Genomic DNA, 25,128 nt, shown 5'->3' on the forward strand with positions numbered 1-25,128 from the left:
CAATATCAATGCCCTTTGGAAGAGTGGTGGAGGTCGCAGTGGAATACAAAGACAATATCAATGCCCCTTGGAAGAGTGGTGAAGATTACAGTGGTATAAAAAGACAATATCAATGCACCTTGGAAGAGCTGTGTTGTTTAGAGTGGTTCAACCAGACGGTTTTAATGCCCCTTGGAAGAGACGTGGAGGTCGCAGTGGATTAAAAAGACAATATCAATGCCCTTTGGAAAAGAGGTGGCGGTCGCAGAGGAATAAAAAAACAATATCAATGCCCCGTGGAAGAGCCTTGGAGGTCACAGTAGCTTAACAAGAAGGTTTAAATGCCCCTTGGAAAAGTGGTGGAGGTCGCAGTGGAATAAAAATACAGTATGAATGCCCATTGGAAGAGTGGTGGAGGTTACAGTGGAATAAAAAGACAATATCAATGCTCCTTGGAAGAGCTGCGGAGCTCAGAGTGGTTTAATCACACGGTTTTAATGCCCCTTGGAAGAGACTTGAAGGTCACAGTAGCTTAACAAGATGATTTTAATGCCCCTTGGAAAAGTGGTGGAGGTCGCAGTGGAATAAAAAGACAATATCAATGCCTCTTGCAAGAGCTGTGGAGTTCAGAGTGGTTTAAATTGACGGTTTTAATGCCCCTTGGAAGAGACGTGGAGGTCACAGTAGCTTAACAAGACAGTTTTAATGCTCCTTTGTAGAGTGGTGGAGGTCGCAGTGGAATAAAAATACAATATGAATGCCCGTTTGAAGAGTGGTGGACGTTACAGTGAAATAAAAAGACAATATCAATGCCCTTTGAAAGAGCTGGGGAGTTCAGCATGGTTTAACCAGACGGTTTTAATGCCCTTAGAAGAGACGTGGAGGTCACAGTAGCTTAACAAAATGGATTTAATGCCCCTTGGAAGAATGGCGAAGGTCGCAGTGGATTAAAAAGACAATATCAATGTCCCTTGGAAGAGTGGAGGAGGTTACAGTGGAAAAAAAAGACAATATAATTGCCCCTTGGAAGAGGGGTGGAGGTCGCAGTGGAATAAAAAGACAATATCATTGCCCCGTGGTAGAGACGTCGAGGTCGCAGTGGATTAAAAAGACAATATCAATGCCCTTTGGAAAAGTGGTGTAGGTCGCACTGGAATAAAAAGACAATATCAATGCCCCTTGGAAGAGTGGTGGAGGTTACAGAGGAATAAAAAGACTATATCTATGCTCCTTGGAAGAGCTGTGGAGCTCAGAGTGGTTTACCCAGACTGTTTTAATGCCCCTTGGAAGAGACGTGGAGGTCATAGTAGCTTAAAATGATGGTTGTAATGCCCTTGGAAGAGTTGTGGAGGTCGCAGTGGATTAAAAAGACAATATCAATGCCGCTAGGAAGAGTGGTGGAGGTCGCAGTGGAATAAAAAGACAATATCAATGCACCTTGGAAGAGTGGTGGAGGTAACAGTGCATAAAAAGACAATATCAATGCCCTTTGGAAGAGTGGTGAAGGTTACAGTGGAATAAAAAGAAAATATCAATGCCCCTTGGAAGAGTGGTGGAGGTTACAGAGGAATAAAAAGACTATATCAATGCTCCTTGGAAGAGCTGTCTAGCTCAGAGTAGTTTAACCAGACGGTTTTAATGCCCCTTGGAAGAGAAATTGAGGTCACATTAGCTTAACAAGACGGTTTTAATGCCCCTTGGAAGAGTGATGGAGTTCGAAGTGCATTAAAAAGACAATATCAATACCCTTTGGAAGAGTGGTGGAGGTCGCAGTGGAATAAAAAGACAATATCAATGCCCCATGGAATTGACGATGAGGTCACAGTAGCTTAAAAACACAGTTTTAATGCCCCTTGGAAGAGTAGTGGAGGTCGCAGTGGATTAAAAAGACAATATCAATGCCCATGGGAAGAGTGCTGGAGGTCGCAGTGGAATAAAAAGACAATATCAATGCCCCTTTGAAGATTTGTGGAGGTTGCAGTGGAATAAAAAGACAATATCATTGCCCCGTGGAAGAGACATGGAGGTCACAGTAGCTTAACAAGATGATTTTAACGCCCGTTGGAATAGTGGTGGAGGTCGCAGTGGATTAAAAAGACAATATCAATGCCCTTTGGAAAAGTGGTGGAGATCGCAGGGGAATAAAAAGACAATATTAATGCCCCGTGGAAGAGACGTGGAGGTCAAAGTAGATTAACAAGACAGTTTAAAGCCCCTTGGAAGAGTGGTGGAAGTCGCAGTGGAATAAAAAGACAATATCAATGCCCCTTGGAAGAGTGGTGGAGGTTTAATTGGAATGAAAAGACAATATCAATGCTCCTTGCAAGAGCTGTGGAGTTCAGATTGGTTTAATCAGACGGTTTTAATGCCCCTTGGAAGAGATGTGGAGGTCACAGTAGCTTAACAAGATGGTTGTAATGCACTTGGAAGAGTGGTGGAGGTCGCAGTGAATTAAAAAGACAATATCAATGCCCCTTGGAAGAGTGGTGGAGGTCGCAGTGGAATAAAAAGACAATATCAATGCCCCTTGGAAGAGTGGTGGAGGTTACAGTGGATAAAATGACAATATCAATGCCCCTTGGAAGAGTGCTGAAGGTTACAGTGGAAAAAAAAGACAATATCACTGCCCCTTTGAAGAGCTGTGGAGTTCAGAGTGGTTTAACCAGACGGTTTTAATGCCCCTTGGAAGAGTGATGGAGGTCGAAGTGGATTAAAAAGACAATATCAATGCCCCTTGGAAGAGTGGTGAAGGTTACAGTGGAAAAAAAAGACAATATCACTGCCCCTTTGAAGAGCTGTGGAGTTCAGAGTGGTTTAACCACACTGTTTTAATTCCCCTTGGAAGAGTGATGGAGGTCGAAGTGGATTAAAAAGACATTATCAATGCCCCTTGGAAGAATGGTGGAGGTCGCAGTAGTATGAAAAGACAATATCAATGCCCCATGGAATTGACGTTGAGGTCACAGTAGCTTAACAACACAGTTTAATGCCCCTTGGAAGAGTGGTGTAGGTCGCAGGGGATTAAAAAGACAATATCAATGCCCCTTGAAAGAGTGGTGGAGGTTGCAGTGGAATAAAATGACAATATGAATGCCCCTTGGAAGAGTTGTGGAGGTCCCAGTTTAATAAAAATACAATATCAATGCCCCTTGGAAGAGCTGTGGAGTTCAGAGTGGTTTAACCAGACGGTTTTATGCCCCTTGTTAGTGACGTGGAGGTCACATTAGCTTAACAAGATGGTTTTAATGCCCCTTGGAAGAGTGGTGGATGTCGCAGTGGATTAAAAAGACAATATCAGTGCCCCTTGGAAGAGTGGTGGAGGTCGCAGTGGAATAAAAAGACAATATAAATGCCCCTTGGAAGAGTGGTGTAGGTTTCAATGGAATAAAAAGACATATCAATGCCCAGTGGAAGAGACGTGGACGCCAGAGTGGTTTAACCAGACGGTTTTAATGCCCCTTGGGAAAGACGTCTAGGTCACATTAGCTTAACAAGACGGTTTTAATGCCCTTTGGAAGAGTGGTGGAGGTCGCAGTGGAATAAAAAGACAATATCAATGCCCCTTGCAAGAGCTGTGGAGTTCAGAGTGGTTTAAATTGACGGTTTTAATGCCCCTTCGAAGAGTGGTGGAGGTTACAGTGGAATAAAAAGACAATATCAATGCCCCGTGAAAGAGACGTGGAGGTTACACTAGCTTAACAAGACGGTTTTAATGCCCCTATGAAGAGTGGTGGAGGTCGCAGTGGAATAAAAAGACAATATCAATGCCCCTTGGAAGAGTGGTGGAGGTTACATTGGAATAAAAAGACAATATCAATGCCCCGTGGAAGAGATGTGGAGGTCACAGTAGCTTAACAAGACTGTTTTAATGCCCCTTGGAAAAGTGGTGGAGGTCGGAGTGGAATAAAAAGACAATATCAATGCCCCTTGGAAGAGTGGTGGAGGTTACAGAGGAATAAAAAAACTATATCTATGCTCCTTGGAAGAGCTGTGGAGCTCAGAGTGGTTTAACCAGACGGTTTTAATGCCCCTTGGAAGAGACGTGGAGGTCATAGTAGCTTAAAATGATGGTTGTAATGCCCTTGGTAGAGTGGTGGAGGTCGCAGTGGATTAAAAAGACAATATCAATGCCGCTAGGAAGAGTGGTGGAGGTCACAGTGGAATAAAAAGACAATATCAATTCCCCTTGGAAGAGTGGTGGAGGTAACAGTGTATAAAAAGACAATATCAATGCCCTTTGGAAGAGTGGTGAAGGTTACAGTGGAATTACAAGAAAATATCAATGCCCCTTGGAAGAGTGGTGGAGGTTACAGAGGAATAAAAAGACTATATCAATGCTCCTTGGAAGAGCTGTCTAGCTCAGAGTAGTTTAACCAGACGGTTTTAATGCCCCTTGGAAGAGACATTGAGGTCACATTAGCTTAACAAGACGGTTTTAATGCCCCTTAGAAGAGTGATGGAGGTCGAAGTGCATTAAAAAGACAATATCAATGCCCTTTGGAAGAGTGGTGGAGGTCGCAGTGGAATACAAAGACAATATCAATGCCCCTTGGAAGAGTGGTGAAGATTACAGTGGTATAAAAAGACAATATCAATGCACCTTGGAAGAGCTGTGTTGTTTAGAGTGGTTCAACCAGACGGTTTTAATGCCCCTTGGAAGAGACGTGGAGGTCGCAGTGGATTAAAAAGACAATATCAATGCCCTTTGGAAAAGAGGTGGCGGTCGCAGAGGAATAAAAAAACAATATCAATGCCCCGTGGAAGAGCCTTGGAGGTCACAGTAGCTTAACAAGAAGGTTTAAATGCCCCTTGGAAAAGTGGTGGAGGTCGCAGTGGAATAAAAATACAGTATGAATGCCCATTGGAAGAGTGGTGGAGGTTACAGTGGAATAAAAAGACAATATCAATGCTCCTTGGAAGAGCTGCGGAGCTCAGAGTGGTTTAATCACACGGTTTTAATGCCCCTTGGAAGAGACTTGAAGGTCACAGTAGCTTAACAAGATGATTTTAATGCCCCTTGGAAGAGTGGTGGAGATCGCAGTGGAATAAAATGACAATATCAATGCTACTTGGAAGAGAAGTGCAGGTTACAATGGAATTAAAATACAATATCAATGCCCTTTGGAAGAGCTGTGGAGTTCACAGTGGTTTAACCAGATGGTTTTAATGCCCCTTGGAAGAATGGCCAAGGTCGCAGTGGATTAAAAAGACAATATCAATGCCCCTTGGAAGAGTGGTGGAGGTTACAGTGGAATAAAAAGACAATATCAATGCCCTTTGAAAGAGTGGTGTAGGTCGCAGTGGAATAAAAAGACAATATCAATGCCCCTTGGAGGAGTGGTGGAGGTCGCAGTGGAATAAAAAGACAATATCAATGCCCCTTGGAAGAGTGGTGGGGGTTAGAGTGGAATAAAAAGACAATATCAATGCTCCTTGGTAGAGTTGTGGAGTTCAGCATGGTTTAACCAGACGGTTTTAATGTCTCTTGGAAGAGACATGGAGGTCACCGTTCCTTAACAAGACGGTTTTAATGCCCCATGGAAGAGTGGTGATGGTCGCAGTAGATTAAGAATACAATATCAATGCTCCTTGGAAGAGTGGTGGAGGTCGCAGTGGAATAAAAAGACAAATCAATGCCCCTTGGAAGAGTGGTGGAAGCTACAGTGGAATAAAAAGGCAATATCAATGCACCGTGGAAGAGATGTGAAGGTAACAGTGGCTTAACAAGACGGTTTTAATGCCCCTTGGAAAAGTGGTGGAGTTCGCAGAGGATTAAAAAGACAATATCAATGCCCCTTGGAAGAGTGGTGGAGGTCGTAGTGGAAAAAAAATACAATATCAATGCCCCTTGGTAGAGTGGTGGAGGTTACACTGGAATAAAAAGACAATATCAATGCCCAGTTGAAGAGATGTGGAGGTCACTGCAGGTTAACAAGACAGTTTTAATGCCCCTTGGAAGAATTGTGGAGTTCACAGTGGAATAAAAAGACAATGTCATTTCCCCTTGGAAAAGTGGTGGAGGTTACAGTGGAATAAAAAGACAATACCAATGCCCCTTGGAAGAGCTGCGGAGTTCAGCGTGTTTTAACCAGACGGTTTTATTGCCCCTTGGAAGAGACGTGGAGGTCACAGTAGCTTAACAAGACGGTTTTAATGCCCCTTGGAGAAGTGGTGGAGGTCGCAGTGGATTAAAAAGACAATATCAATGCCCTTTGGAAGAGTTGTGGAGGTCGCAGTGGAATTAAAATACAATATCAATGACCCGTGGAAGGGACGTGGAGGTCTCAGTAGCTAAACAAGATGGTTTTAATGCCACTTGGAAGAGTGGTGGAAGTCGCAGTGGATTAAAAAGACAATATCAATGCCCCTTGGTATAGTGGTCTCGGTCGCAGTTAAATAAAAAGTCAATATCAATGCCCCTTGGTAGAGTGGAGGAAGATACAGTCGAATAAAAAGACAATATCAATGCTCCTTGGAAGAACTGTGGAGTACAGAATGGTTTAACCAGACGGTTTTATTGCCCCTTGGAAGAGACGTAGAGGTCACAGTAGCTTATCAAGACTGTTTTAATGCCCCTTGGCAGAGTGGTGGAGGTCGCAGTGGCTTAAAAAGACAATTTCAATGCCCCTTAGAAGAGTTGTGGAGGTTACATTGGAATAAAAAGACAATATCAATGCCCTGTGGAATATACATGGAGGTTACAGCAGCTTAACAAGACAGTTTTAATGCCCCTTGGGAGAGAGGTGGAAGACGCAATGGAATAAAAATACAATATCAATGCTCCTTGGAAGAGTGGTGGAGGTCTCAGTGGATTAAAAAGATAATATCAATACCCCTTGGAAGTTCTGTGGAGTTCAGAATGGTTTAACCAGAAGGATTCAATGCCCCTTGGAAGAGATGAGGAGGTCACAGTAGCTTAACAAGACAGTTTTAATGCCCCTTGGAAGAGTAATGGAGGTCGCAATAGATTAAAAAGACAAAATCAATGCCCCTTGGAAGAGTGGTGGAGGTCGCAGTGAAATAAAAAGACAAAATCAATTCCCCTTGGAAGAGTGGTGTAGGTTACAATGGAATAAAAAGACAATATCAATGCCCCGTGGAAGAGATGTGGAGATCACAGTAACTTAACAAGACAGTTTTAATGCCCCTTGGAAAAGTGGTGGAGGTCGCAGTGGAATAAAAAGACAATATCAATGCCCCTTGGAAGAGCTGTGGAGTTCAGAGAGGTTAAACCAGATGGTTTTAATACCCATTGAAGAGACATGGAGGTCACAGTAGCTTTACAAGACGCTTTTAATGCCCCTTGGAAGAGTGGTGGAGGTCACAGTGGATTATAAAGACAATATCAATGCCCCTTGGTAGAGTGGTGGAGGTTGCAGTGGAATAAAAATACAATATCAATGCCCCGAGGAAGAGAATTGGATGTCACTGTAGCTTAACAAGACAGTTTTAATGTCTCTTGGAACAGTGGTGGAGTTCGCAGTGGAATAAATAGACAATATCAATGCCCGCTGGAAGAGTGGTGGAGGTTACAGTTGAAATGAAAGACAATATTAATGCCCCTTGAAAGAGACGTGGAGGTCACAGTAGATTAACAAGACGGTTTAAATGCCCCTTGGAAGAGAGGTGGAAGTCGTAGTGGAATAAAAAGAAAATATCAATGCCCCTTGGACTAGTGCTGGAGGTTACAGTGGAATAAAATGACAATATCAATGCCCCTTGCAAGAGCTGTGGAGTTCGAAGTGGTTTAAATTGACGGTTTTAATGCCCCTAGGAAGAGACGTGGAGGTCAAAGTAGCTTAACAAGACGGTTTCGATGCCCTTTGGTAGAGTGGTGGAGGTCGCAGAGGATTAAAAAGACAATATCAATGCCCCTTGGAAAAGTGGTGGAGGTCTCAGTGGAATAAAAAGACAATATCAGTGCCCCTTGGAAGAGTGGTGCACGTTACATTGGAATAAAAAGACAATATGAATGCCACTTGGAAGAACTGTGGATTTCAAAGAGGTTTAACCAGACGATTTTATTGGCCCTTGGAAGAGACGTGGAGTTCACAGTAGCTTAACAAGATGGTTTTAATGCCCCTTGGTAGTGTGATGGAGGTCGCAGTGGATTAAAAAGACAATATTAATGCCACTTGGAAGAGTGGTCGAGGTCGCAGTGGAATAAAAAGACAATATCAATGCCCCGTGGAAGAGTGGTGGTGGTTACAGTGGAATAAAAAGACAATATCACTGCCCCGTGGAAGAGATATGGAGGTCACAATAGCTTAACAAGATGGTTTTTATGCCCCTTGGAAGAGTGGTGGAGGTCACAGTGGATTAAAAAGACAATATCAATGCCCCTTGGAAGAGTGGTGGAGGTCGGTGTGGAATAAAAAGACAATATCAATGCCCCGTGGAAGAGATGTGGAGGTTACAATAGCTTAACAAGACGGTTTTAATGCCCCTTGGAGCAGTGGTGGAGGTCACAGTGGATTAAAAAGACAGTATCAATGCCCCTTGGAAGAGTGGTGGAGGTCGGTGTGGAATAAAAAGACAATATCAATGCCCCGTGGAAAAGAATTGGAGGTCACTGTAGCTTAACAAGACAGTTTTAATGTCCCTTGGAACAGTGGTGGAGGTCGCAGTGGAATAAAAAGACAATATCTATGCCCCTTGGAAAAGTGGTGGAGGTACCAGTGGAATAAAAAGACAATATCAATGCCCCTTGGAAGAGTGGTGGAGGTAACAGTGGAAAAAAATGACAATATCAATGCCAAGTGAAAGAGACGTGGAGGCCACAGTAGCTTAACAAGACGGTTTAAATGCCCCGCGGAAGAGAGGTGGAAGTCGTAGTGGAATAAAAAAGACAATATCAGTGACCCTTGGACTAGTGGTGGAGGTTACAGTGGAATAAAAAGACAATTTCAATGCCCCGTGGAAGAGATGGGGAGGTCACAATAGCTTAACAAGACGGTTTTAATGCCCCTTAGAAGAGTGGTGGAGGTCACAATGTGTTAAAAAGACAATATTAATGCCCCTTGGAAGAGTGGTGGAGGTCGCAGTGGAATAAAAAGACAATACCAATGCCCTTTGGAAGAGCTGTGGAGTTCAGAGTGGTTTAACCAGACGGTTTTAATGCCCCTTGGAAGAGACGTGGAGGTCACAGTGGCTTAACAAGACTGTTTTAATGACCCTTGTAAGAGTGGTGGAGGTCGCAGTGGAATAAAAAGACAATATCAATGCCCCATGGAAAAGACTTGGAGGTCACAGTAGCTTAACAAGACGGTTTTAATAACCCTTGGAAGAGTGGTGGAGGTTGCAGTGGATTAAAAAGACAATATCAATGCCCCTTAAAAGAGTGGTAGAGGTTGCAATGGAATAAAAAGACAATATCAATGCCCCTTGAAAGAGTGGTGGAGGATACAGTGGAATAAAATGACAATATCAATGCCCCTTGGAAGAGTGGTGGAGTTTACAGTGGAATAAAAAGACAATATCAATGCCCCTTGGAATAGTGGTGGAGGATACAGTTAAATAAAAAGACATTATCAATGCCCCGTGGAAGAGATGTGGAGATCACAATATCTTAACAAGACGGTTTTAAGGCCCCTTGGAAGGGTGTTGGATGTCTCAGTGGATTAAAAAGACAATATCAATGCCCCTTGGAAGAGTAGTGGAGGCTACAGTGGAATAAAAAGACAATATCAATGCCCCTTGCAGGAGCTGTGGAGTTCAGAGTGGTTTAAATTGACGGTTTTAATGCCCTTAGGAAGAGACCGGGAGGTCACACTACCTTAACAAAATGGTTTTAATGCACCTTGGAAGAGTGGTGGAGGTCGCAGAGGATTAAAAAGACAATATCAATGCCCCTTAGAAGAGTGGTGGAGGTCGCAGTGGAATAAAAAGACAATATCAATGCCCCTTGGAAGAGTGTTGGAGGTTACAGTGGAATAAAAAGACAATATCAATACCCAGTGAAAAAGACGTGGAGGTCACAGTAGCTTAACAAGACGATTTTAATGCGCCTTGGAAGAGAGGTGGAAGTCGCAGTGGAATAAAACGACAATATCAATGCCCCTTGGAAAAGTGCTGGAGCTTAGAGTGGAATAAAAAGACAATATCAATGCCCCTTGCAAGAGCTGTGGAGTTCAGAATGGTTTAAATTGACGGTTTTAATGCCCTTAGGAAGAGACCTGGAGGTCACACTACCTTAACAAAATGGTTTTAATGCCCCTTGGAAGAGTGGTGGAGGTCGCAGAGGATTAAAAAGACAATATCAATGCCCCTTGGAAGAGTGGTGGAGGTCGCAGTGGAATAAAAAGACAATATCAATGCACCATGGAAGAGTGGTGGAGGTTACAGTGGAATAAAAAGACAATATCAATGCCCCATGGAAGAGATGTGGAGGTCACAATAGCTTAAAAAGATGGTTTTAATGCCCCTTGGAAGAGTGGTGGAGGTCGCAGTGGATTAAAAAGACAATATCAAAGTCCCTTGGAATAATGGTGGAGGTCACAGTGAAATAAAAAGACAATATCAATGCCCATTGAAAGAGTGGTGGAGGTTACAGTGGAATAAAAAGACAATATCAATGCCCCGTGTAAGAGATGTGGAGGTTACAGTAGCTTAACAAGTTGGTTTTAATGCCCCTTGGAAGAGTGGTGGAGGTCGCAGTGGAATAGAAAGACAATATCAATGACTTTTGGAAGAGCTGTGGAGTTCAGAGTGGTTTAACCAGATGGTTTTAATGCCCCTTGGAAGAGTGGTGGAGGTCGCAGTGGATTGAAAGGATTATATCAATGCCCCTTGGAAGAGTGGTGGAGGCTACAGTGGAATAAAAAGACAATATCAATGACCCTTGGACGAGTAGTGGAGGTCGCAGTGGAATAAAAAGACAATATCAATGCCCCTTGGAAGAGTGATGGAGGTCGCAGTGGAATAAAAATACCATTTCAATGCCCTTTGGAAGAGTGGTGGAGGGTACAGTGGAATAAAAAGACAATATCAATGCCAATTGGAAGATATGTGGAGTTCACTGTGGTTTAACCATAAAGTTTTAATGCTCCTTGGAAGAGACGTGGAGGTCACAGTGGCTTAATAAGTTGGTTTTAATGCTCTTTGGGAGAGTGGTGGAGGTTTCATTGGATAAAAAGACAATATCAATGCCCCTTGGAAGAGTTGTGGAGGTCGCAGTTGAATAAAAAGACAATATCCATGCCCCTTGGAAGAGTGTTGGAGGTTACAGTGAAATAAAAAGATAATATCAATGCCCACTGAAAAAGACGTGGAGGTCACAGTAGCTTAACAAGACAATTTTAATGCGCCTTGGAAGAGAGGTGGAAGTCGCAGTGGAATAAAAAGACAATATCAATGCCCCTTGGAAAAGTGCTGGAGCTTACAGTGGAATAAAAAGACAATATCAATGCCCCTTGCAAGAGCTGTGGAGTTCAGAGTGGTTTAAATTGACGGTTTTAATGCCCTTAGGAAGAGACCAGGAGGTCACACTACCTTAACAAAATGGTTTTAATGCCCCTTGGAGGAGTGGTGGAGGTCGCAGAGGATTAAAAAGACAATATCAATGCCCGTTGGAAGAGTTGTGGAGGTCGCAGTTAAATAAAAAGACAATATCCATGCCCCTTGGAAGTGTGTTGGAGGTTACAGTGGAATAAAAAGAGAATATCAATGCCCCGTGGAAGAGATATGGTGGTCACAATAGCTTAAAAAGATGGTTTTAATGCCCCTTGGAAGAGTGGTGGAGGTCGCAGTGGATTAAAAAGACAATATCAATGCCCCTTGGAACAATGGTGGAGGTCGAAATGGAATAAAAAGACAATATCGATGTCCATTGAAAGAGTGATGGAGGTTACAGTGGATTAAAAAAACAATATCAATGATCCGTGGAAGAGATGTGGAGGTCACAGTAGCTTAACAAGTTGGTTTTAATGCCCCTTGCAAGAGTGGTGGAGGTCGCAGTGGAATAAAAAGACAATACCAATGCCCTTTGGAAGAGCTGTGGAGTTCAGAGTGGTTTAACCAGATGGTTTTAATGCCCTTTGGAAGAGTGGTGGAGGTCGCAGTGGATTAAAAAGACAATATCCATGCCCCTTGGAAGAATGATGGAGGCTACAGTGGAATAAAAATACAATATCAATGCCCCTTGGAAGATTGTTGGAGGTTACAGTGGAATACAAAGACAACATCAATGCCCCTTGGAAGAGTGGTGGAGGTTACATTGGAATAAAAAGACAATATCAATGCCCCTTGGATGAGTAGTGGAGGTTTCAGTGGAATAAAAAGACAATATCAATGGCCCGTGGAAGAGACTTTGAGGTCACAGTAGTTTAGCAAGACGGTTTTAATGCCCCTTGGAAGAGTGGTGGAGGTCACAGTGGATTAAAAAGACAATATCAATGCCCCTTGGAAGAGTGGTGTAGGTCGCAGTGGAATAAAAAGACAATATCAATGCCCCTTGGACGAGTGGTGGAGGTTACAGTGGAATAAAAAGACAATATCAATGCCTAGTGGAAAGTGGTTAAGGTCGCAGTGAATTAAAAAGACAATATCAATGCCCATTGGAAGAGTGGTTAAGGTCGCAGTGGAATAAAAAGACAAAATCAATGCCCCTTGGAAGAGCTGTGGAGTACAGAGTTTTTTAGCCAGACTGTTTTAATGCCCCTTGGAAGAGACGTGGAGGTCACAGAAGCTTAAAAAGACTGTTTTAATGACCTTGGAAGAGTGGTGGAGGTCGCAGTGGATTAAAAAGACAATACCAATGCTCCTTGCAAGAGCTGTAGAGTTCAGAGTGGTTTAAATTGACGGTTTTAATGCCCCTTGGAAGAGACGTGGAGGTAACAGTGGATTAAAAAGACAATATCAATGCCCCTTGGAAGAGTGGTGGAGGTCACAGTAGCTTAATAAGACGGTTTTAATGCCCCATGGAAGAGAGGTGGAGGTCGCAGTTGATTAAAAAGACAATATCAATGCCACTTTAAAGAGTGGTGGAGGTCGCAGTGGAATAAAAAGACAATATCAATGCCCCTTGGAAGAGCTGTGGAGTTCAAAGTGGTTTAACTTGATGGTTTTAATGCCCCTTGGAAGAGACGTGGAGGTCACAATAGCTTAACTAGACGGTTTTAATGCCCCTTGGAAGAGTGGTGGAGGTCGCAGTGGATTAAAAATACAATATCAATGCCGCTTGGTAGAGTGGTGGAGGAAGCAGTGGAATAAAAAGACAATATCAATGCCCCATGGAATTGACGTGGTGTTCAAAGTAGCTTAAGACCAAAGTTTTAATGCCCCTTGGAAGAGTGGTGGAGGTCGCAGTTGATTAAAAAGACAATATCAATGCCTCTTGGAAGAGTAGTGGAGGTCGCAATGGAATAAAATGATAATATCACTGCCCCTTGGAAGTGTAGTGGAGGTGACAGTGGAATAAAAAGACAATATCAATGCCCCTTGGAAGAGTGGTGGAGGTCGCAGAGGAAAAAAAAGACAATATCAATGCCCCTTGGAAGAGTGGTGGAGGTCGCAGTGGAATAAAAAGACAATATCAATGCCCCTTCTAAGAGTGGTGAAGGTTACAGTGGAATAAAAAGACAATATCAATGCCCCGTGAAAGAGACGTGGATGTCACAGTAGCTTAACAAGACGGTTTTAATGCCCCTTGGAAGAGAGGTGGAAGTCGCAGTGGAATAAAAAAACAATATCAATGCCCCTTGGAAGAGTGCTGGAGTTTACAGTGGAATAAAAAGACAATATCAATGCACTTTGCAAGAGCTGTGGACATGAGAGTGGTTTAAATTGACGGTTTTAATGCCCCTTGGAAGAGACGTGGAGTTCACAGTAGATTAACAAGACTGTTTTAATGCCCTGTGGAAGAGTGGTGGAGTTCGAAGTGGATTAAAAAGACAATGTCAATGCTCCTTGAAGGAGTGGTGGAAGTCTCAGTTGAATAAAAAGACAATATCAATGCCCCTTAGAAGAGTGTTGGAGGTTACAGTGAAATAAAAAGATAATATCAATGCCCTATGGAAGAGACATGGAGGTCACAGTAGCTTAACAAGATGGTTTTAATGTCCCATGGAAGAGTGGTGGAGGTCGCAGTGGAATAAAAATAAAATATCAATGCCCCTTCGAAGAGTGGTGGAGATCGCAGTGGAATAAAAAGACAATATCAATGACCCTTGGAAGAGTGGTGGAGGCTACATTGGCATAAAAAGACAATATCAATGCCCCTTGGATGAGTGGTGGAGGTTTCAGTGGAATAAAAAGACAATTTCAATGGCCCGTGGAAGAGACGTTGAGTTCACAGTAGTTTAGCAAGACGGTTTTAATGCCCCTTGGAAGAGTGCTGGAGGTCACAGTGGATTAAAAAGACAATATCAATGCCCCTTGGAATAGTAATGTAGGTTGCAGTGGAATAAAAAGACAATATCAATGCCCCTTGGACGAGTGGTGGATGTTACATTGGAATTAAAAGACAATTCCAATGCCCCGTGGAAGAGACGTGGAGGTCACAGTAGCTTAACAAGATGGTTTTATTGGCCCTTGGAGGATTGGTGAAGGTCGCAGTGGAATAAAAAGACAATATCAATGCCCCTAGGAAGAGTGGTGGAGGTTACAGTGGAATAAAAAGACAATAATAATGCCTCTTAGAAGAGCTGTGGAGTTCAGAGTGGAATAACCAGACGGTTTTAACGCCTCTTGGAAGAGACTTGGTGGTCACAGTAAGTTATCAAGACGGTTTTATTGCCCCCTGGTAGAGTGGTGGAGGTCGCAGTGGAGTTAAAAACTATATCAATGCCCCTTGGAAGATTGGTGGAGGTTGCAGTGGAATAAAAAGACAATATCAATGCCCCTTCGAAGACACGTGGAGGTCACAGTAGCTTAACAAGATGGTTTTAATGCCCCTTGGAGAGGGGTGGAGTGCGCAGTGGAATAAACAGACAATATTAATGCCCCTTGGAAGAGTGGTGGAGGTCGCAGTGGAATAAAAAGACAATGTCAATGTCCCTTGGAAGAGTGGTGGAGGTATGAGTGAAATTACAAGACAATACAAATGCCCCTTGGAAGAGATGTGGAGTTCAGAGTGGTTTAAACAGAAGGTTTTAATGCCCCTTGGAAGAGACTTCGACGTCACAGTAGCTTAACAAGACCGTTTTAATGCACCTTGGAAGAGTGGTGGAGGTCGCAGTGGATTAAAAAGACAATATCATTGCCCCTTGGAAGAGTGGTGGAGGTCGCAGCGGAATAAAAAGACAAAATCAATGCCACTTGGAAGAGTGGTGGAGGTTACAGTGGAATAAAAAGACAATATCAATGCCCCTCGGAACAGCTGTGGAGTTCAGAGTGGTTTAAACAGAAGGTTTTAATGCCCCTTGGAAATGACGTGGAGGTCACAGTAGCTTAACAAGACTGTTTTAGTGCTGCTTGGAAGAGTGTTGGACGTCGCAGTGGATTAAAAAGACAATATCAATGCCCCTTAGAAAAGAGGTTGAAGTTGCAGTGGAATAAAAAGACAATATCAATGCCCCTTGGAAGAGTGGTGGAGGTTAGAGTGGATTAAAAAGACAACATCAATGTCCCGTGGAATAGACAAGGACGTGACGGTAGCTTAAAAAGACGGTTTTAATGCCCCTTGGAAGAGTGGTGGAGGTCGCAGTGGATTAAAAAGACAACATCAATGCCCCTTGGAAGAGTTTTGGAGGTTACAGGGGAAAAAAAAGACAATATCAATGCCCCTTGGAAGAGCTGTGGAGTTCAGAGTGGTTTAACCACACGGTTTTAATGCCCCTTGGAAGAGACGGGGAGGTCACAGTAGCTTAACAAAACTGTTATAATGCCCTTGGAAGAGTGGTGGATGTCGCAGAGGATTAAAAAGGCAATATCAATGCCCTTTGGAAGAGTGGTGGAGGTCGCAGTGGAATAAAAAGACAATATCAATGCCCTTTGGAAGAGTGGTGGAGGTTACAGTGGAATAAAAGACAATATCAATGCCCAGTGGAATAGTTGTGGAGGTCACTGTAGGTTAACAAGATGGTCTTAATGCCGCTTGGAAGAGTGGTGGAAGTCGCAGTGGAATAAAAAGACAATGTCAATGCCCCCTTGGAAGAGTGGTGGAGGTTAGAGTGGAATAAAAAGACATTACCAATGCTGCTTGGAAGAGCTGTAGAGTTCAGAGTGGATTAAATTGACGGTTAGAATTCCCCTTGGAAGAGACGTGGAGGTCACAGTGGAATAAAAAGACAATATCAATGCCTTGTGGAAGGGTGGTTGAAGTCTCAGTGGAATAAAAAGACAGTATCAATGCCCCTTGGAAGAGTGGTGGAAGTTACAGTGGAATAAAAAGACAATATCATTGACCCTTGGAAGAGTGGTGGAGGTCGCAGTGGAATAAAAAGACAATATTCATGCCCCCTGGAAGAGTGGTGGAGGTCGCAGTAAAATAAAAAGACAATATCAATGCCGCTTGGAAGAGTGGTGGAGGTTACAGTGGAATAAAAAGACAATATCAATGCCCCTTGGAAGAGCTGTGGAGCTCACAATGGTTTAACCAGAAGGTTTTAAGTCACCGTGGAATAGACGTGGAGGTCACAGGTGCTAAACAAGACGGTTTTAATGCTCCTTGGAAGAGTGATGGAGGTCGCAGTGGATTAAAAAGACAAAATCAATGCCCCTTGGAAGAGTGGTGGAGGTTACAGTGGAATAAAAAGACAATATCAATGCCTATTGCAAGAGCTGTGGAGTTCAGAGTGGTTTAAATTGACAGTTTTAATGCCCCTTGGAAGAGACGTGGAGGTCACAGTAGCTTAACAAGACTGTTTTAATGCCCTTGGAAGAGTGGTGGAGGTCGCAGTGGAAAAAAAAGACAATGTCAATGCCCCTTGGAAGAGTGGTGGAAGTTAGAGTGGAATAAAAAGACAATACCAATGCTCCTTCGAAGAGCTTTAGAGTTCGGAATTGTTTAAATTGACAGTTTTAATGCCCCTTAGAAGAGACGTGGAGGTCACAGTGGATTAAAAGGACAATATCAATGCCCCTTGGAAGAGTGGTGGTGGTCGCAGTGTATTTAAAAGACAATATCAATGCCCCTTGGAAGAGGGGTGGAGGTCGCAGTGGAACTAAAAGACAATATCAATGCCCTTTGGAAGAGTGGTGAAGGTTACAATGGAAAAAAAAGACAATATCAATGCCCCTTGGAAGAGCTGTGGAGTTCAGAGTGGTTTAAATAGGCGGTTTTAATGCCCCTTGGAAGAGACGTGGAGGTCACAATAGCTTAACTAGCCGGTTTTAATGCCCCTTGGAAGAGTGGTGGATGTCGCAGTGTATTAAAAAGACAATATCAATGCCCCTTGGTAGAGCGGTGGAGGTCACAGTGGAATAAAAAGACAATATCAAAGCCCCATGGTATTGACGTGGTGGTCAAAGTAGCTTAACACCACGGTTTTAATGCCCCTTTGAAGAGTGGTGGAGGTCGCAGTTGATTAAAAAAACAATATAAATGCCCCTTGGTAGAGTGGTGGAGGTCACAGTGGAATAAAAAGACAATATCAATGCCCCTTGGAAGAGTAGTGAAGGTCGCAGTGGAATAAAAAGATAGTATCAATGCCCCTTGGAAGAGTGGTGGAGGTTACAGTGGAAGAAAAAGACAATATCAATGCCCCTTGGATGAGCTGTGGAGTTCAGAGAAGTTAAACCAGACGGTTTTAATGTCCCTTGGAAGTGACGTGGAGGTCACAGTAGCTTAACAAAACGGTTTTAATGCCCCTTGGAAGAGAGGTGGAGGTCGCAGTGGAATAAAACGACAATATCAATGCCCCTTCTAAGAGTGGTGAAGGTTACAGTGGAATAAAAAGACAATATCAATGCCCCGTGAAAGAGACGTGGATGTCACAGTAGCTTTACAAGACGGTTTTAATGCCCCTTGGAAGAGAGGTGGAAGTCGCAATGGAATAAAAATACAATATCAATGCCCCTTGGAAGAGTGCTGGAGGTTACAGTGGAATAAAAAGACAATATCAATGCACTTTGCAAGAGCTGCGGAGATGAGAGTGGTTTAAATAGACGGTTTTAATGCCCCTTGGAAGAGACGTGGAGTTCACAGTAGATTAACAAGACTGTTTTAATGCCCCTTTGAAGAGTGGTGGAGTTCGAAGTGGATTAAAAAGACAATGTCAATGCTCCTTGAAGGAGTGGTGGAAGTCTCAGTTGAATAAAAAGACAATATCAATGCCCCTTGGAAGAGTGATGGAGGTTACAGTGGAATAAAAAGACAATATCAATGCCATGTGGACGAGACATGGAGGTCACAGAAGCTTAACAAGATGGTTTTAATGTCCCATGGAAGAGTGGTGGAGGTCGCAGTGGAATAAAAAGATATTATCAATGCCCCTTCGAAGAGTGGTGGAGGTCGCAGTGGAATAAAAAGACAATATGAGTGCCCCTTGGAAGAGTGGTGGACATTACAGTGGAATAAAAAGACAATATCAATGCCCCTTGGATGAGTGGTGGAGGTTTCAGTGGAATAAAAAGACAATATCAATGGCCCGTGGAAGATACGTTGAGGTCACAGTAGTTTAGCAAGACTGTTTTAATGCCCCTTGGAAGAGTGGTGGAGGTCACAGTGGATTGAAAAGACAATATGAATGCCCCTTGGAATAGTAGTGTAGGTTGCAGTGGAATAAAAAGACAATATCAATGACCCTTGGACGAGTGGTGGATGTTACAGTGGAATTAAAAAACAATTGCAATGCCCCGTGGAAGAGACGTGGAGGTCACAGTAGCTTAACAAGATGGTTTTATTGCCCCTTGGAGGACTGGTGAAGGTCGCAGTGGAATAAAAAGACAATAATAATGCCCCTTAGAAGAGCTGTGGAGTTCAGAGTGGAATAACCAGACGGTTTTAACGCCTCTTGGAAGAGACGTGGTGGTCACAGTAACTTATCAAGACGGTTTTATTGCCCCCTGGTAGAGTGGTGGAGGTCGCAGTGGAGTTAAAAAACAATATCAATGCCCCTTGGAAGATTGGTGGAGGTTACAGTGGAATAAAAAGACAATATCAATACCCCTTCGAAGACACGTGGAGGTCACAGTAGCTTAACAAGACGGTTTTAATGCCCCTTGGAGAGGGGTGGAGTGCGCAGCGGACTAAAAAGACAATATCAATGCCCCTTGGAAGAGCTGTGGAGTTTACAGTGGTTTAACCAGATGGTTTTAATGCCCCTTGGAATAGACTTCGACTTCACAGTAGCTTAACAAGACCGTTTTAATGCCCCTTGGAAGAGTGGTGGAGGTTACAGTGGAATAAAAAGACAATGTCAATGCCCCCTTGGAAGAGTGATGGAGGTTAGAGTGGAATAAAAAGACATTACCAATGCTCCTTGGAAGAGCTGTAGAGTTCAGAGTGGTTTAAATTGACGGTTTTAATTCCCCTTGGAAGAGACGTGCAGGTCACATTGGAATACAAAGGCAATATCAATGCCTTGTGGAAGAGTGGTTGAAGTCTCAGTGGAATAAAAGACAATATCAATGCCTCTTGGAAGAGTGGTGGAGGTTACAGTGGAATAAAAAGACAATATCAATGACCTTTGGAAGAGTGGAGGAGGTCGCAGTGGAATAAAAAGACAATATTAATGCCCCTTGGAAGAGTGGTGGAGGTCGCATTAAAATAAAAAGACAATATCAATGCCCCTTGGAAAAGAGGTGGAGGTTACAGTGGAATAAAAAGACAATATCAATGCCCCTTGGAAGAGCTGTGGAGTTCACAGTGGTTTAACCAGAAGGTTTTTAGTCACAGTGGAATAGACGTGGAGGTCACAGGAGCTAAACAAGACGGTTTTAATGCTCCTTGAAAGAGTGATGGAGGTCGCAGTGGATTAAAAAGACAAAATCAATGCCCATTGGAAGAGTGGTGGAGGTTACAGTGGAATAAAAAGACAATATCAATGCCTCTTGCAAGAGCTGTGGAGTTCAGAGTGGTTTAAATTGACGGTTTTAATGCCCCTTGGAAGAGACGTGGAGGTAACTGTAGCTTTACAAGACAGTTTTAATGCCCCTTGGAAGAGTGGTGGAGGTTACAGTCGAATAAAAATACAATATCAATGCCTCTTGGAAGAACTGTAGAGTTCAGAGTGGTTTAACCAGATGGTTTTAATGCCCCTTGGAAGAGACGTGGAGGTCACAGTAGCTTATCAAAACTGTTTTAATGCCCCTTGGAAGAGTGGTGGAGGTCGCAGTGAATTAAATAGACAATATCAATAACCCTTAGAAGAGTGGTGGAGGTCGCAGTGGAATAAAAAGACAATATCAATTCCACATGGAAGAGATGTGGAGGTCACAGTGGAATAAAAAGCCAATATTAATGCCTCGTGGAAGAGACTTGGAGGTCACAGTAGCTTAACAAGATGGTTTTAATGCCCCTTGGAAGAGAGGTGGAGGTTGCAGTGGAATAAAAAGACAATATCAATGCCCCTTGGAAGAGTGGTGGAGGTTACAGTGTAATAAAAAGACAATATCAATGACCCTTGCAAGAGCTGTGGAGTTGAGAGTGGTTTAAATTGACGGTTTTAATGCCCCTTGGAAGAGACGTGGAGGTCACATTAGATTAACAAGACTGTTTTAATGCCCCTTGGAAGAGTGGTGGAGGTCGAAGTGGATTAAAAAGACAATGTCAATGCTCCTTGAAGTAGTGGTTGAGGTCTCAGTGGAGTAAAAAGACAATATCAATGCACCTTGGAAGAGTGTTGGAGGTTCCAGTGGAAAGAAAAGACAATATCAAAGCTCTGTGGAAGAGACATGGAGGTCACAGTAGCTTAACAAGTCAGTTTTAATTGCCCTTGGAAGAGTGTTGGAGGTTGCAGGGTATTAAAAAGACAATGACAATGCCCATTGGAAGAGTGGTGGAGGTCGCAGTGGAAAAAAAAGACAAAATCAATGCCCCTTGGAAGAGTGGTGGAGGTTACAGTGGAATAAAATGACAATATCAATGCCCTATGTAAGAAACTTGGAGGTCACAGTAGCTTAACAAGACGGTTTTAATGCCCCTTGGAAGAGTCGTGGACGTCGCAGAGGAATAAAAAGGCAATATCAATACACTTGGAAGAGTGCAGAAGGTTACAATGGAATAAAAAGGCATTGTCAATGCTCCTTGGAAGAGATGTGGAGCTCAGAGCGGTTTAACCAGACGGTTTTAATGCCCCTTGGAAGAAACTTGGAGGTCACAGTAGCTTAACAAGACGGTTTTAATGCCCCTTGGAAGAGTGGTGGAGGTTACAGTGGAATAAAAAGACAATATCAATGCCTCTTGGAAGAGTGGTGGAGGTTACAGTGGAATAAAAAGACAATATCAATGCCTCGTGGAAGAGACGTGGACATCACAGTAGCTTAACAAGACGGTTTTTATGCCTCTTGGCAGAGTGGTGGAGGTCGCAGTGGAATAAAAAGACAATATCAATGCCCTGTGGAAGAGACGTGGAGGTCACAATAGCTTAAAAAGACAGTTTTAATGCCCCTTAGAACACTGGTGGAGGTTACAGTGGAATAAAAACACAATATCAATGCCCCGTGGAAGAGTGGTGGAGGTTGCAGTGGAATAACCTCACAGGTACATGCTCTGCATAACTTCTCTGCTTGCTGTGTCTGCTGTAATCTAATGCTCTTCTTTGCTGATACACCTCACTGGTACATGCTCTGCATAACTTCTCTGCTTGCTGTGTCTGCTGTAATCTAATGCTCTGCTTTGCTGATTCACCTCACTGGTACATGCTCTGCATAACTTCTCTGCTTGCGGTGTCTGCTGTAATCTAATGCTCTGCTTTGCTGATTCACATCACTGGTACATGCTCTGCATAACTTCTCTGCTTTATCTGTCCCACTCCATTCAATACCCACGTATGTCTGTCCCTTCCCCACTATAGATCTTATCTGATTTTTAGAGGTGCTAAACTGCAGAGACTAGAGTCCTAGCTCTGTGTTTGATCACCCAGCCATCTCCTGGTGAAACGACCAGCTGCTAATTTAGCCATATGCAGCTCCCACAATGCCCTTCACCTGATAGTTTAATGTGCCCTATATATTTAGAAGCTCTGTAAGGGGTGCACGCGTCTTCTTGTGCAAAGTGGCTTCGGGGATAAGTGGCAGTTATTTCAGAGGCAGTTAGTCAGGGCAGTAGTCAGGTAACCAACACTTTGACAACTTACTCTCTTTTAACTATGTTTCTGTTAGCTCTCACTTTTTCCTCTATAGTCCTCCACTTTCTAGTAACCCCTCAAATCCCTACACCTAGTAAGAAACTCTTCATTTCTTTCTCCATCCTCCCCATTCATCTCACCTCCTCCTCCAAATTATTCCTAAACATTCAATCCTGGATCTCCAAACACAGACAGCCACCTCATGCTCTCTCTTGCTCCCACCTGCTAACACTTTCTCTGCTCCTCCTCACTGCTGGAGATATCTCTCCAATTCTTGGTCCTCCTCACCATATCCCCACAGTTACTTCTTCCTCCTATCCACGACCTTCCACAAACTGTCGCAACCCTTCTAACCTCATACCCATCCAACCAATCCACACTCCCTTAGTTGCTCTAACAGGAGCTCTATGGAACTCTCGCTCTGTCTGCAACAAACTTTCCTTCATCCACGATCTTTTCATTACAAACAAACTTTCCTTCTTCGCCATCACTGAAATCTGGCTCACCCCCTCTGACAGAGCCTCCCCAGCTGCACTTTCATATGGCGGATTCCACCTTTCCCACACCCCCCGCCACAACGGCAAACATGGCGGATGCGTAGGTTTTCTCCAATCAGGACACTGCGCTTTCACCCAAATCCCACTGCCACCCTCCGCTACACTCCCCTCTTTTGAGGTGCACTGTGTGCGCATCTATTCCCCCTCCAACCTCCAACTGGCCGGCGTTTACCGACCCCCAGGGCAAGCCACCACCACCTTAGACCACTTCACCACCTGGCTGCTTCACTTCCTCTCCACTGACATCCCCACTATCATAATGGGTGACTTCAACATCCCCATTAACACTTCCCACTCATCAGTCTCCAAGTTCCTATCTCTCACTTCCTCCTTCGGACTCACTCAATGGTCTTCCACACCCACCCACAAAGATGGCCACACACTGGACCTCATCTTCACCCGCCTCTGTTCCCTATCTAACCTCTCTAACTCACCTCTCCCTCTCTCTGATCACAGCCTACTTACATTCTCTTCTCTCTCCTCCCCGGGGCAACAATCCCCACTCCACAAACTTGCATACCATCGCAGAAATCTCAAACACCTTGACTTACACTCACTCTCTGAATCCCTCCTCCCTCTTAAATTCCTTACACGATGCAGACGTTGCTTCTGCTTCATATAACACCACAATAGCTGCAGCTGTAGACTCGATCGCCCCTCTCACACACACCACATCTCGCACATTCAACAGGCAACCCTGGCACTAAACTTACTAAATAACTGCGCTGAGCCTCCAGGGTTGCGGAGCAGAGATGGAAAAGGTCTCACTCCATCGAGCACTTCATCGCATTCAAGCAATCCCTTACTAATTTCAAGTCCGCACTCACTACAGCAAAACAAACCTACTTCTCATCTCTCATATCCTCCCTATCTCACAACCCTAAACAGCTATTTAACACTTTCAACTCTCTACTTCATCCCCCAGCACCTCTTCCCTCTTCTCTCATCTCAGCTGATGACTTTGCCTCATTCTTCAAACAGAAGATTGAAACCATCAGACAAAACTTTTGCCTAAAGTCCACACAACCCCTCCTCATATCTATTCAACCCTCCTCCTCCAAACCCCACTTCTCCACCATTACAGAAGATCAAGTCTCCTCTTTACTCTCCAAATCACACCTCACCACCTGCGAACTTGACCCAATCCCATCCCACCCCACCTCATCACTAACCTTACCACAGTCTTTATCCCAACCCTAACCCACCTCTTCAATCTGTCACTAACAACCGGTGTCTTCCCCTCATGTTTCAAACATGCCGCAATCACACCCATCCTCAAAAAGCCCTCCCTTGACCCTTCCTCTCTGACAAGCTACCGCCCCATATCACTCCTCCCCTTTGCCTCAAAACTACTAGAACAACATGTCCACCTTGAACTGTCCTCCCACCTCTCCTCCTGCTCCCTCTTCGACCGCCTGCAATCTGCCTTCCGACCACATCACTCGACTGAAACTGCCCAGACCAAAGTCACCAACGACCTATTAAATGCCAAATCCAAGCGACACTACTCCATCCTCCTCCTTCTGGACCTGTCAACTGCCTTTGACACAGTGGACCATTCCCTCTTACTCCAGATTCTCTCATCTCTTGGCATCATGGACTTGGCTCTATCTTGGATCTCCTCATACTTAACAGACAGGACATTAAGCGTCTCCCACTCACGCACCACCTCCTCATCTCGCCCCCTATCTGTCGGTGTCCCCCAAGGTTCAGTTCTAGGACCTCTGCTCTTCTCCATCTACACCTTTGGCCTGGGACAGCTCATAGAGTCTCACAGTTTTCAGTATCACCTCTATGCTGACGATACACAGATCTACCTCTCTGGACCCGATATCTCCTCCCTGCTAACCAAAATCCCACAATGTCTGTCCGCCATGTCATCCTTCTTCTTTGACAGATTTCTAAAACTCAACATGGATAAAACAGAGTTCATCATCTTTCCACCCTCTCATTCACATCCCCCATCTGACCTAGCCATCAACGTCAATGGCTGTTCACACTCCCCAGTCCCACAAGCTAGCTGCCTTGGAGTAACCCTGGACTCTGATCTCTCCTTCAAGCCACATATTCAAGCCCTTTCCACTTCCTGCCGACTTCAACTCAAAAACATCTCCCGGATCCGTGCATTCCTCAGCAAAGACTCTGCAAAAACACTAGTGCATGCCCTCATCATATCCCGCCTCGACTACTGCAACCTTCTGCTCTGTGGCCTCCCTTATAACACTCTTGCGCCTCTCCAATCTATCCTAAACTCTGCTGCTCGACTAATTCACCTGTCCCCCCGCTATTCCCCGGCCTCTCCTCTCTGTCAATCTCTTCACTGGCTCCCCATTGCCCAGAGAATCCAGTTCAAAACTCTAACAATGGCATACAAAGCCATCCACAACCTGTACCAGTCGCTGACTCATTTTGTTAAGATTATG

Source organism: Phyllobates terribilis, unplaced genomic scaffold (genome assembly GCF_046119375.1).
Source record: "Phyllobates terribilis strain yellow unplaced genomic scaffold, ASM4611937v1 Scaffold_114__1_contigs__length_5359813, whole genome shotgun sequence".
Taxonomy (NCBI): domain Eukaryota; kingdom Metazoa; phylum Chordata; class Amphibia; order Anura; family Dendrobatidae; genus Phyllobates; species Phyllobates terribilis.